The sequence below is a fragment of the Varanus komodoensis genome, unplaced genomic scaffold, assembly GCF_004798865.1.
Source record: "Varanus komodoensis strain SLA01 unplaced genomic scaffold, ASM479886v1 scaffold8, whole genome shotgun sequence".
Classification (NCBI taxonomy): Eukaryota; Metazoa; Chordata; class Lepidosauria; order Squamata; family Varanidae; genus Varanus; species Varanus komodoensis.
Genome location: NW_025336481.1, coordinates 33,033,539 through 33,045,553, shown reverse-complemented (window position 1 = coordinate 33,045,553; position 12,015 = coordinate 33,033,539).

The window sequence follows — 12,015 nt, the reverse complement described above, 5'->3', positions numbered from 1 at the left end:
ACTTGGGCATGGTCAACTGGGAAGCAGTCTGGGGCATTTTCCCAGGAGTCATACAACTGGAACTGGAGATCCACTCACTAGGTGTGCACATCTGCCCTAAACGCATTGGGGCTCTTCCACCAGCAGTGCCCAGGCACCTCTCTCCAGAGTAGGAGGAGCAATGACCTGGATAGGTTTGTGATGTAGTCATTCACCATGTATGGGCTTTCAAAGAACCACTGGAAAGAAAGCTTGAGAGGATGCTTCTTCCAGAACTTTCTCAGGTGAGTACAGGAACACAGTCACTTTCCCCAGCCCTCATCCTAGTGCACCTCTCTACAAAGCAACCCCCTCCTTCACTGGCTTCCCGGAGACTCCTTGGAGGAAGAAGAAGCTGAATGCAAAGCTGCACCTGAAGAAGTGCAGCTTGAGGAGCTAGCATAACCATCAAGACCAGCATCCAAACAGTCCAGAGAACTGAGGCAAAAACCAGCCAAGGAAGAGCCTTCACTGGGTGGCACATCTCCATCATAATTATTAAACCAGCATGTGCAACTCACAAGGGACCTAGTGGCAGGAGAGTACACATATAGATTTTTCAAAGAAATGAATGAGCAGGAACATAGAAGAAGAGCCAGTGAGTGTCTACCAACTAGACAGTCAACCCAGACAATAGTTGAAGGCACCTGTGCAGCAGATGAACTGGTGCATGAAGCCATGGCCACCTCAGTCGTCCAGGTGAGGGTTCAGACTGCCACCACTCACACACAGACAGATGTGCTTTGAAGCGTGTCAGTGACCTTGCAGACAGCAGTGCAAGGTCACCAAATGCAAGCACCATCCATGCCATACCCTGTGTGCTACCACAGCAGTTTCTTTCCTTCCGCAAACCTCCTGGTCATTCTCCATGTGAATATGTTCCACCTTCATCCACCTGTCTTTATAGAGGGCTCTCTGGCAGATCACTGAGGTATGGAGCCCACACAGAGGTGGAGGAAACAGCCCTTGTGATTCACTGATGTCTGTAGAGCAGTCATTACAAATCCTGTTCTTCATCAGGGACTTGGATGGAAGAAGATCAGAAGAGACAGGGTATCCTTGCAATGCAAACTAGAATTCAGGGACCCACAGAACAGGCAAATATAGCCATGTGCTAATGCAAAAGGGCATGGAAAGAATGACATGGGAATGGGTAATACACAGGAATGTATTTCAATAATACATGGGAATGGGGTGAGGAAAGGAAGGAATGGGAAACCTTTCTGACAGAATCTGGCAAAAGTATCCCAACATCTAGCAGACCAATGGTCAAAAGGCGGCTATCGCAGCAAGGGATTGCTGGATGCAAATTCAGTTCTAAAAGTGACTGGGATGCATGCCAAAGCAGGCTGGAAGACTGAAGGCGGGTCTGTGGGGTGTCCCCTGGGTTGTTCTGCAAACAACTCACACCACTTGGCCTATTCATAGGGTAACTTAGCATGTCACATAAATATGCCCGCAAAGGTGGTTGTTCATGATCTCATGGAGAACACAACTGTAGTATTGTCCAGAACACCTTTTTTGTCTCAGTGTGAGTTTGACATCCTCCTTTAAATGGGAAAAAGGGATAAAAGTGTTTTACAGAGGTCAGGCACCTTTTTCTCTCCCTCCATCTCTGCTCCATCCTAGGACAGGTTGATCCACGTTGCGATTAGCAATCACACAGATTCATAAAATTAGATGTGAGCATAGTCAGCGGCTTCACAGCATACAACAAAGGGAAATTTAAACCTCTCCTGTCCAGCTGCAAGATCAATAGCCACATACCCCGAGAAGGGAATTTGCACCAGGAGAAAAGCTCCCATTTGTGCTAATACAAATGTCTAGGCACAGGGGGTGAATTTTATTGAGACTGCTGCTAAAAGAGAGTTTAATCCTCCCTTCCCCATTGCTGTTGTGCTAGGAACTCTTTCTCCCTCTCCAGTCACTGTTTTTTTAATTAATCATGCTGTTAGCTTCATAGATACATAAATTCAGAGTGGTTACAGTCTGATCACCCTGGTATGTATACCTTAGTATGTAGCACTCATCCCCTGAATATGACACATAAAAATGTAAGAAGAGCAACACTGGTTCAGACCAAGTCCAGCATTCAATTCATGTAGGGGCAAATCATCTGCTCACAGAATCTCACAAGCCAGTTGCAAGTGCAATGGCACTTTCCTGCCCAAGTTCCCCAAAAACTGGTGTACATAATCACAGTGTACTCACAAGTCCACTCCCCTTCCAATTGCAAGTCATTCTGTAAGCCCCATGGGAGCCTTCTAGTTGGGTTAATCACAAGGTGTGTGTTTGGGGGGAGAGTTTTCCAAATCTTGGCAGCAACAAGATGAGCAAGGCAGACAAAATAAACTTGAATCTTTACAGATCTTGGCAGATACCTGTTTGGATTGCTTTCGGCTTCTGGAACAGTTCTGTTTTCTTTTTCGTGTTGGAAAGTAGCTAAGTTATTTTAAACAAATAGGAAAAGAAGCCATGATGGCAGATAAATAAAGCAAGGCTGGAAAAGAATAAAAGCAAAGTGTGAAAAGACAATAGCAGACAAACACGAAGGAGACATTTGCTTTAGTTTAATTGATGTGCATTTAATTGAAGAGGTTAAGGGCTCAAGAAGAACACAATTATTTCTGGCTTTCTCACTACAGTTGGATTATTTGAGTTGTGTAAAATCACACAACAAATGACTGAAGAATGAACGGGCAGAAGAGGAACCATTTGGTGATTTTCTGGCTTAGAAAGTTTTTTTTCCCATCCTTTCTAATAGATTAAAATCCCTCTCCTGTGTAAGTTCCTGGCTGTAAGAGCCTTAGGGTGCACCTTTATACAGAAGAATGTTGCACAATTCCCAGCATGCTCCAGCCAACATGGCCACCTGTTGTTGAATTTGCTTCCATCTGGATATACATCAAATTATACACTTAAACTAAAATACATTGGTGTTTGAGGAGGGAGCTTGGAGTAGCCCGCAAAGTGGAATTTGCTGCTGAGGCTAAAAACAGTTTGACAGTGTCCATGATTTTGCTCCTCCTTTGGTGGATTTATTTTACACATGTAAGAACAGAAAATCTCAGAAAATCTGTTTCCCAAGTGATGCCTTACAGTGATGTACACCAAGCTGTTCGCATTGTCCTGTCAATTGCTGAAGTCACCTTCACCATACTTCCTAACCCAACAAGGAGAAACTACAGTCAAAAGGAAATTCTCCTCACTTATTAGCAAATTAACATAAATGACTGCTCTATCAGTTACTTATATGTTAAGTCACCACTTGGTAAATGGTCATGTCCATTCACCCCTTACTCTTGATGGGATTTATGAATATGCATCCACTTTGGAATGAAGGAACAATTGAACCAAATGTGGTCTATTAGGTTAAAAATGAATGTTCATAGGAATGTATGAGCTTGAGTAGGGTTAATTAATACTCCCATTCCTGCCTCTGGCCAGCTCTTTGTTGATTTTATGTATCCTGGTCATTCTTTTGTTCCTGTTCATTGTCAGGAGGTGAGGGAAATGGCAGCCATCAGTGGGCGACCATTCCACTTCAGAATGTCCTAGAATGACACACTGCCCAAAGAATTCTGGGTAACTAAGAGGGTGGTTGTCTGCAGAGATACAGAAAAAGGTGCCACTTTTTCTATTACCACAGGTTGCAGCAAAAATAGCTTTAAAAAAATGAAAGAGATATAAGGGGCGATGTCCAGGAGACTAGGGCATTCTTTGAAGACCCAGCTCCAATATCCTATGATCTTGGAAGTGGGACTCTGAAGGCTGAGCCCCAACTGCTCACCTGCACAGTTGGCATGGAAGGGCCTGCACTGGCTGCCCCCACATGGAAGGTCATAAGTAGGCCTCAGAGGGGGAAAAGGGGAGTGCCAGGAGGTGTGTGTGGGAGGCAGTAGGGCTGCATTGCCATGCTGATTCTAAGCACTGCCCAGCCTCTTTCCCCTACTCTCTCTGGCACTAAATTGAGACAGCCAAAAGCAGTTGCCTAGGGGCTGTTCAGAGTGTGAGGTATGGCAGCAGTGGGGACCACCGCTATGGCACCTCATGACCTGCCTTGATGCTCATAAGCCTCCAGGTTCTGTAACTTGTGAACATCTGCCATAGGGTCTGTCCCTGACCCAAGCCAAAGCACTTAGTTTAGCAGATGAATTCCATTGTAGCCATTAAATTACAATATGTAAGTGGAATTTTGTAATGAAAATGAATGTCATAAGAGAGGGATGGGGCTTTCACAATGCTAACTGGATACATAACCACTATTTTCAGATATTGGTAAATTGCAAGCTACCTTTGCTATACATACAGTTAATTATTTACTTCATTGAGGCATTCTCAGAGCTCTTAGAGACCAGGGATCTCTAACTATTAATAAACTATTAATAAATGATTATTAATCTAACTATTAATAAACAATAATTAATTATTTACTGCACTGAGGCATTCTCATAGCATCCTTGGATACCAAGAACAGGACTCAAGAGAAGTTAATTTGGACCATGCACTTTTCTAAACAAGTCATTCATTCTGTGCTCATGGTTCGTATTCACAGTGGATTATGGGTTCTTTAGGCAATGTCACAATTCCACAGTTTCCCTTGTGGCTCCTCACCCCCACCCCATTTTAGAGCACTTTACTGTTTTGTTTTTCATTTTTTTATACAGTAGAGAAAATGAGTGTGACATTCCACTATAGCACAGCACTGCCCAGTGGTTACATAGTAAAAAGTCAGGTTTTCTTAGAGCGGATATCTCAATTCTATAATGAAATAAAAAGTAGATAGAACTTTTAACAGCCTAGCATAGAAAAGCTCAGAACTACATAGGAGTGATGGAATGAGATTTAGGTTTTACACCTGTACGTTCTCAGAAAGAAATAAAATTTACATTCATAGGAATGCTCCTTTTATCAGCAGATATATTCATGCTAAATTGCTGATATCCAGATTAGATTGCAGTTACTTAATCAAATAGACTTGAATGGAATGTTCGGCACTAGTGCCAAAATGTTTTAATAAACTGGGGCAATATCACTGTTGGAAGTATGAGCTGTCCAAAAAATCCCCTACTACATCAAATCACATTTCAGTCATGAAAAGGAAGGCAATGCCATAAATATATCAAATCAATTAAGAAAATACCACAAAACAATTAAAGAAGCAATGTTTCATGGATTTAGTAAATAGAACCATGGCTGCCTAACAAAGCATCAATTGACTAATACAATGAAATTGCATTCCAGCAAACTAATAAACATTATTTATAGCTCTCTCAATAATGGCATCCACCTCAAGCAACTCCATAGCAGAAAACAATATTCCTCAATAGAAATGACCGATAAAACTATTTCAGCTAACTAGAAATCTTTCAATACTAATCTTGCTCACCTATTCTTATTGTATAAAGCATATTGTGCATATTATTGTAAAGGGACTGGGATGCCCTTCCCATAACTATTGCTGATCAAAGAAAGCTTTGGGTGATGAAAACAATGATTATGTATTTATTAAATTCATTAAATGCCACTTTTTATTACATTTGCTGCTAGATGCTGGGTGCTAGATGTAAGCATATAATGTGGGTAAGTCCTATAGTAGCCTCTTTGCTTCAAAATAATTACTCATATGAAATCTTCTTTTGGTAAAACCTGTGGCAACAATGGCTGGAGGGATGTGCTGGAGGGATGAACAGCCTTGGGCACACATTCCTAGTGAGTCCCTCTTCTCCCCTCCCCTTTCCTCCCCTTATAAAGGGAGATATTAATAATTAGTGTTAATTGATATATTTTATGATACGGGTTACCTGGACACCCTGACTCTTTTCTTTTTGTTTGCTTGCTAGTTTGTCTGTTGTTCTTATCATTGTGTTGCAACTATGGGCACAATTCTTGATGACTGGAAGCGAGTGACCTTGGAGGCTTCCTGGCATCCAATGAAGGATGGGAGAAGTGGTTAAGGTAATGACTGCCTACCTGTTTTCCTGCCCTTTTCCTATATGAGCTTTTTGCCTACTTATTAAAGGTGCTGCAAAGCAGAAGAAAAGGAGGCTGGAGAGGCCTCAAGGTAGCCCTTTGCTAGTTTCCTTCTCTTCCTGTCACACCAGAACACCCCTTTTCCCTTTCTCCAAGGTTGTGTTTCCAAGCTTGAAGAAGACACCCAACATGGTTCTTTCTGTGCCAGATGGGATCCTCAACCCCACTTCTGAGCAGTCTTGGACCTCAGAAGGGTTTCCTGAGCAGTACTATAGTTCCTAAGACTGCTTCTTTAAAATATTTTTAAGGTGCTACTTTCTCAGAAGAAATGCTCAAGCTGAATTACCACAAGAATTAAAACATATTAAACAACTAATTTAAATATTTAAAACAACTAAAAATAATAAAGTACCAAGACCTTATACAGCCATAGAATTAAGAAGCCCATCATATACCATCAAATATCTGCCAATACAGGAAAGTCTCAACCTGGCACCCAAAATATAGCATTGTTGGCATTTTATGGCATAGTCCTTGCAGCACTGGGCCATAACAAAACAAGCTGGGGATCTCTGTTGGTTGGAGAGATTTTGAGTTTTAATTTTTGGCCCTTTTTGCTCAGGATGCATTGTGTTGGCTTTGAAAAGTAAGTTGTTTAAATGTCTTAGGTTAAATGATGGAGGCGTGTGCATTTCTGTTTCCATTCCATTTGTGGAATGGGTGTATTCCAATATGGATGAAATGAAATGTTTGTATTGCAGATGATGTTGGAGGCTGAGATGCTATCCTCCTCTATGAGAAGGCCAGCCTTCTGCAATTGTTGTGGCTTCCCTGCAAGTCAAGTTCATTCTGCAGAATTATTGCTTTCCTCCTTCAGCTGTGCATTTGGTATTGTAAATAAAGTCCTATGATCATTTCTGCCAAATATGTTGTGGTGCTGAATTACTAGGAGGCGGGTTAAATGAGAATGTAAGAGCATGGCTTTTTAATGTGCTATTTCCTGCAATCTCTTGAGAGATTTTGTTATGAGAATGGTTTAATGGTGTGCCATTTTCTATTTCATGTTTTTCAGGAGAGTTTGAACGTTTGATCCACAGCATGAATTATGATAGCAGCCTGTAGCACTTTGATTTTTATTTTATTTTTAGGTTTTATGCCTCAAATACAAATGCTTTAGTTAGGTGGAGGAAATACATGAAACCTTGAAGGGGGAGGCAGTGATCTTTATGATAATTAGGTAAATGTTAATCTAATAACCTCCTCTTTTATTATGATCATCTGATGTGTTATTTATAATTAGATTTGTAAAAGCTGAGGGCTGGAAAAGAAACATTACAAAATCATTGATATCCTGTTGATAGGAGCACACTCTCTCCTCCTCAGTAGCTATGAGTTCAGTTTAACTCATGTCTTGGTATCATTACACTGAAGATGTCTCCACCCTATGACTAGCAGCTACTGCTGTAGGTAGGGCAGCCATGTGTCCAGCTTTATAGAGCGCACTCCTCTAATTGAATAAATCTTCCAATTCAGGGAGGACAGAGAGACAAACTGAACTCTTGGATTGTTCTCTTGAACACATTCCAGGGGTAACCAGGGCTAAAAGCAAATAGCTAGGACCAAAATATCCTGGACCAACTTAACTATTGATAAAATCATTCATTTATTTTTTAAAACATTGCAATGCACTTTGTCTTCACATAACTTACAGTTAACAGTAGAATTCTGTGGGTTTGACCTCCCCCTCCCTTACCAGTCATCACTGCCCCCGCTGTTGTCAGGTGTTCTGGTGTGATGGTTGTGGACTGTTCTCCTTGACAAGCTTGACAAAAAGAGACTATGATGCAAATGGGCAGCTTTTAAACAAATCAAATCAAAAGCGTGAACTTTGGAATCTTTAGCTGGATTGAAGAAACTGCCACAGTCATCACAAGATATCATCTGCTAATTCAGTGTGACGTTCTTGGCAAAAGTTAGCTTGGAGAAGAACAGCTTGCAACAATAGCTTGCAACAATAGGTGGTTCCAAAGAGCACCATTATTCTCAGTGCATGTTTCTGGAGTGTTGGAACATTTGCAGGACTCTTACACAGACTATAGAAGATCAGTCTTGAATCATAATTTGGGTATACTTTGACTTCACAGTTGGCTTGCAATTCAAGGAGTTCATCTTAGAATTGATCAGGTACATCATCTGCAAGAACACTGAAAGAGGCTGCAAAAATATCTGTTCTTTTACCTTTGCATTTAGGCCTTAGAATCTGCCACAGATTTCTCAAGAATGAATAGATACACTGCTGCATGCATTTCTGTTGACTCTGGTTTTTGCTCATCAAGGGTTGGTAACCAAGACTTATCTAGTTGAAGGCTGTATTTAAATATCAGGCATTAAAATATCAGGTATGAATTTAAAGGACCATGATAAGGGAGAACAGAGACCTTGAAGTTTCCTTGAATAGCACCTGGCAACAGACCAAGAAGGTACATAAGTCACCTGGTCACAGTCTTCTCCACCATGATCTAATGGAATGAATTTCCATTTAAATTATTATAATAGTTATATATTTATATATCTGTACATACAAATTTTTGTCTTTTTGTGTGCTTTTCTGTGATACATATCTACTCTAAAAGTAGAGCAAGGAGACACACAGTGTAATGGCATTGGGACACAAGGAAAAGGGAGCTTCCTACTACCAAGAGGGAGAAATTGGAAACAGGATGGCTTTTGCTCTTTGGTGGCTACATTCCATGTGGTTTCCAAATGCACTTAAAATGTACAATCATGCCTTTGCAGTTCCCAGCTGCACGTTGCAGGTGCAAGTTATATGCCTATAGAAGTTTGCACATTATCCAGAACACACTATTTATATTAAAAAGGTAAGACTCAGCAAGGTCAGTGCAGCTACTGATTAGGCATTTATGTCTTTAAGGAAATGACAGATTGCATATGGGTTCTTCATGAAACATCATTTCCACTGGATCTTTGCTATGAAGGCTAACAGAAACCATCACCACAATTTCCATAAACAATATTAATGATATTGTTGGTGTCCTTCAAATGAAAAGGGTGTGGGGGGAATGTCTCTTGACCAACTTATCCACATAAAGACCTGAATACTTATGTGTATGTACTTACATAGCTTTTATGACCCATTGGGTCATCTCAGAATCATGAATGCTTAAGTGGCCATGTGAATGAAAGCATTCCAAAATGCTCACTCTTATCAATTCAGAGCAGTGGCTTTCTTTATGGAATTGATCCATTTGGTCTTCTTCATTTGGCTTTCCCTAGCATTATGGTCTTTTCTGGTGAGTTATACCTTCTCATTATGTGCCTGAAGTACAACAACTTCATTCTTACTTTTGGTTCCATGGAAAGTTCTGGTTGATTTTATTTAGGACCCACTTGTCCAGCTTTCTGTCAATTCAGGGAATTCACAAGGCTGTCCCACAGCACCATGTTTCAAACACATCAATTTTCTTCCTGTCAGCTTTCTTCACTGTCCATCTTTCACACCCATTCACAGTGATCAGAAATACAATAGTAGATAATCTTGGCCTTGGATTCCAGTGAAATATTCTTGTACTTTATGATCTTTTCTAATTCTTTCATTGCTGCTCTTCCAAATCTCAGTCTTCTTGTATTTTCTTGGCTGTGGTCTCCCTTTGAATGTATGATTGAGTCAAGATATGCAAAATCTGTTCCAATTTCAATGTCTTTGTTGTTGACCTTTAAGCTGTGTAATCTTTTACTATCATGATTTTTGTTTTCTTAATGTTCAGCTGCAGTCCTGGTTTTGCACTTTCTTTCATTTTTATCAAAAGTCATTTCAGTTTCTGCCAGTAATGCATTATCACCTGCACATCTTGAATTTATTTATTTATTTATTCACTAAATTCTTAGAGACTATTTAGAAGCAATGCTAGTGCTAAATTACTGACTTATCTTCTGCCAATATTCACTCCTTCCTCTCATCCTAATTCACCTTTTCTTATGATATGCTCTGCAGACAGATTAAACAAATAGGGATACAAAATACACCCTTCCCTGATGCCTTTGCCTATAGGAAACCATTTTGCTTCCCCATATTCTTTCCAAAAAGTAATGCCTTGTCCATGATCCAGGTTACACAATCAAGTACTGAGGTACACCTATTTTTCTAAGAATCGCTCATAGTTTCCCATGATATGCACAGTCAAAGACTTTACTATAATTTGTGAAGCATAAACTGCTCTGAAATTCTTTGGTGCAGTCCAGTAGCCCATGAATATTTGCACTATGATCTCCAGCATCACTTCTCTTTCAGAGTCTGTCTAGAATGTCAGGCAATTATCACTACATATGTGGTTAAATTCTTGGTGCAACAACTCAAGCATCACTTTGCTTGCATTGAAAATCAGTTCAATGTGAGAACACAGACACACTTTTTGATCAGTTATGAACTACTGCTTCCATGCACTATTTTTTCTTTGGTGCTTCCCACTATTCAGAAGTTGAATTCAGAGACATCAGTCAAAGCAGTGTGCAAAAGCAACTTCTTACATCCACCCCATGTATTTCTGATGCCATTGTTTGTTGCCAGTTCATGGCTGGGTTCACACATAACAAGAAGCCATGGAGGTTTCTACCACAGGATGGTCTGTTGTGTTTTCTTAACCTTGTATGCTTGGTTTCTCTAGAACCATGAAGAGAAACAACAATCTGTTATGTGGTTCTGTGCTTCACCATGGCTTGTTTGATCATCTGAACCCAAAAATCTGGTTTCCACAAAGCTACCATAGTCTAGTAGAAAGAGTGGCAACTATGGAAGCCACTCTAGCCATCCAGTCTCGATATACAGGTCAATGAGGAAAAGGCTGGTGACATAGGCAAGAGCCATGCACCCTGGGATTGAATTTTAACTGTAGAGGCTGATGGGATATGTGCTGTCACTGGGAGGCTTGAGGTTGGAAGGTGCAAACAATGCATGTGAGGAAACTATGAGATCATCTGATAGCCTCACCTAGGTAAGAAACCATGCCATGCAGAAACCACAAACCATGGTTTAGTGTTAAATGCGAATGCAGCCAGTGAGTGATCACTGTTATAAAAATTGAAATGGGCCTGTGTACCAGGGGCAGACACATAGCAAGAGACCTGCTGAATTGTGCCAAAGCCTCTCCCTTCATTTGTCTCTGTCACACGTGCACCTGAAATGATCATCCCGACCCACTGATTCTCCCACTGAAATTAGCAGTACATCAACTTGTTTCACTTTAGCTGGAGCATGGCTTATGTAAACACATGAGCAAGGGCCTTGCAACTCTAAGTTAAATATGATACTCCAAAACCAAATGAACCTGGCCAGTATCAAGCTATATCTGACTTGAATGCAAATATCAATAAAGTAGACAAACTGTGAAAGGTAATGTCTTTTTTCTTTTTAAAAATGACCTTTTCCATTTCCCTGTTCCAAGACTGTATAGCAGTGAGCTTCACAGAACATATTTACTTAGCACCATTTTACACTTCATTTTGACTTTTTCCCTGGTTCAGATTTTGTTAAAGGTGAAGAACTAGAGATAGAGGCTGACCTTTAATGCAGACAAAAATGAGAGACTTAACACTTCAGTCACTTAATCCGATATGGCCACAAGAAGCAGTTATGCCAAGGAGTGAAAAGATGAAATATTTTCAGTTGGGTAAGATAAATGGGAACCAGCCACAGTAAAAAGTCCCAAATTGGCAGGCTAGTTAAAATTCATGCAGTACTTTGATAATGGTAACTCCCTTGATTAAAGGACACTGTCACTACCATTTTAAACTATAAATATCATAAATAAAAGCAGTTAGGTATGTGACAGCTGTGCCAGTTAGATAAGGAAAGCATTGTGAAACAGTGGAGAAGTAATTTTCCTGCAACTTATTTATAGTCACCCTTGCTGTAAAAAATGGAACAGGGGGGTGTTAAAAATCAATACCAGCATTTGGAAAGAAAATTAAATGCTTCTTTGATAAATATTATAAATTAGTACAATATTG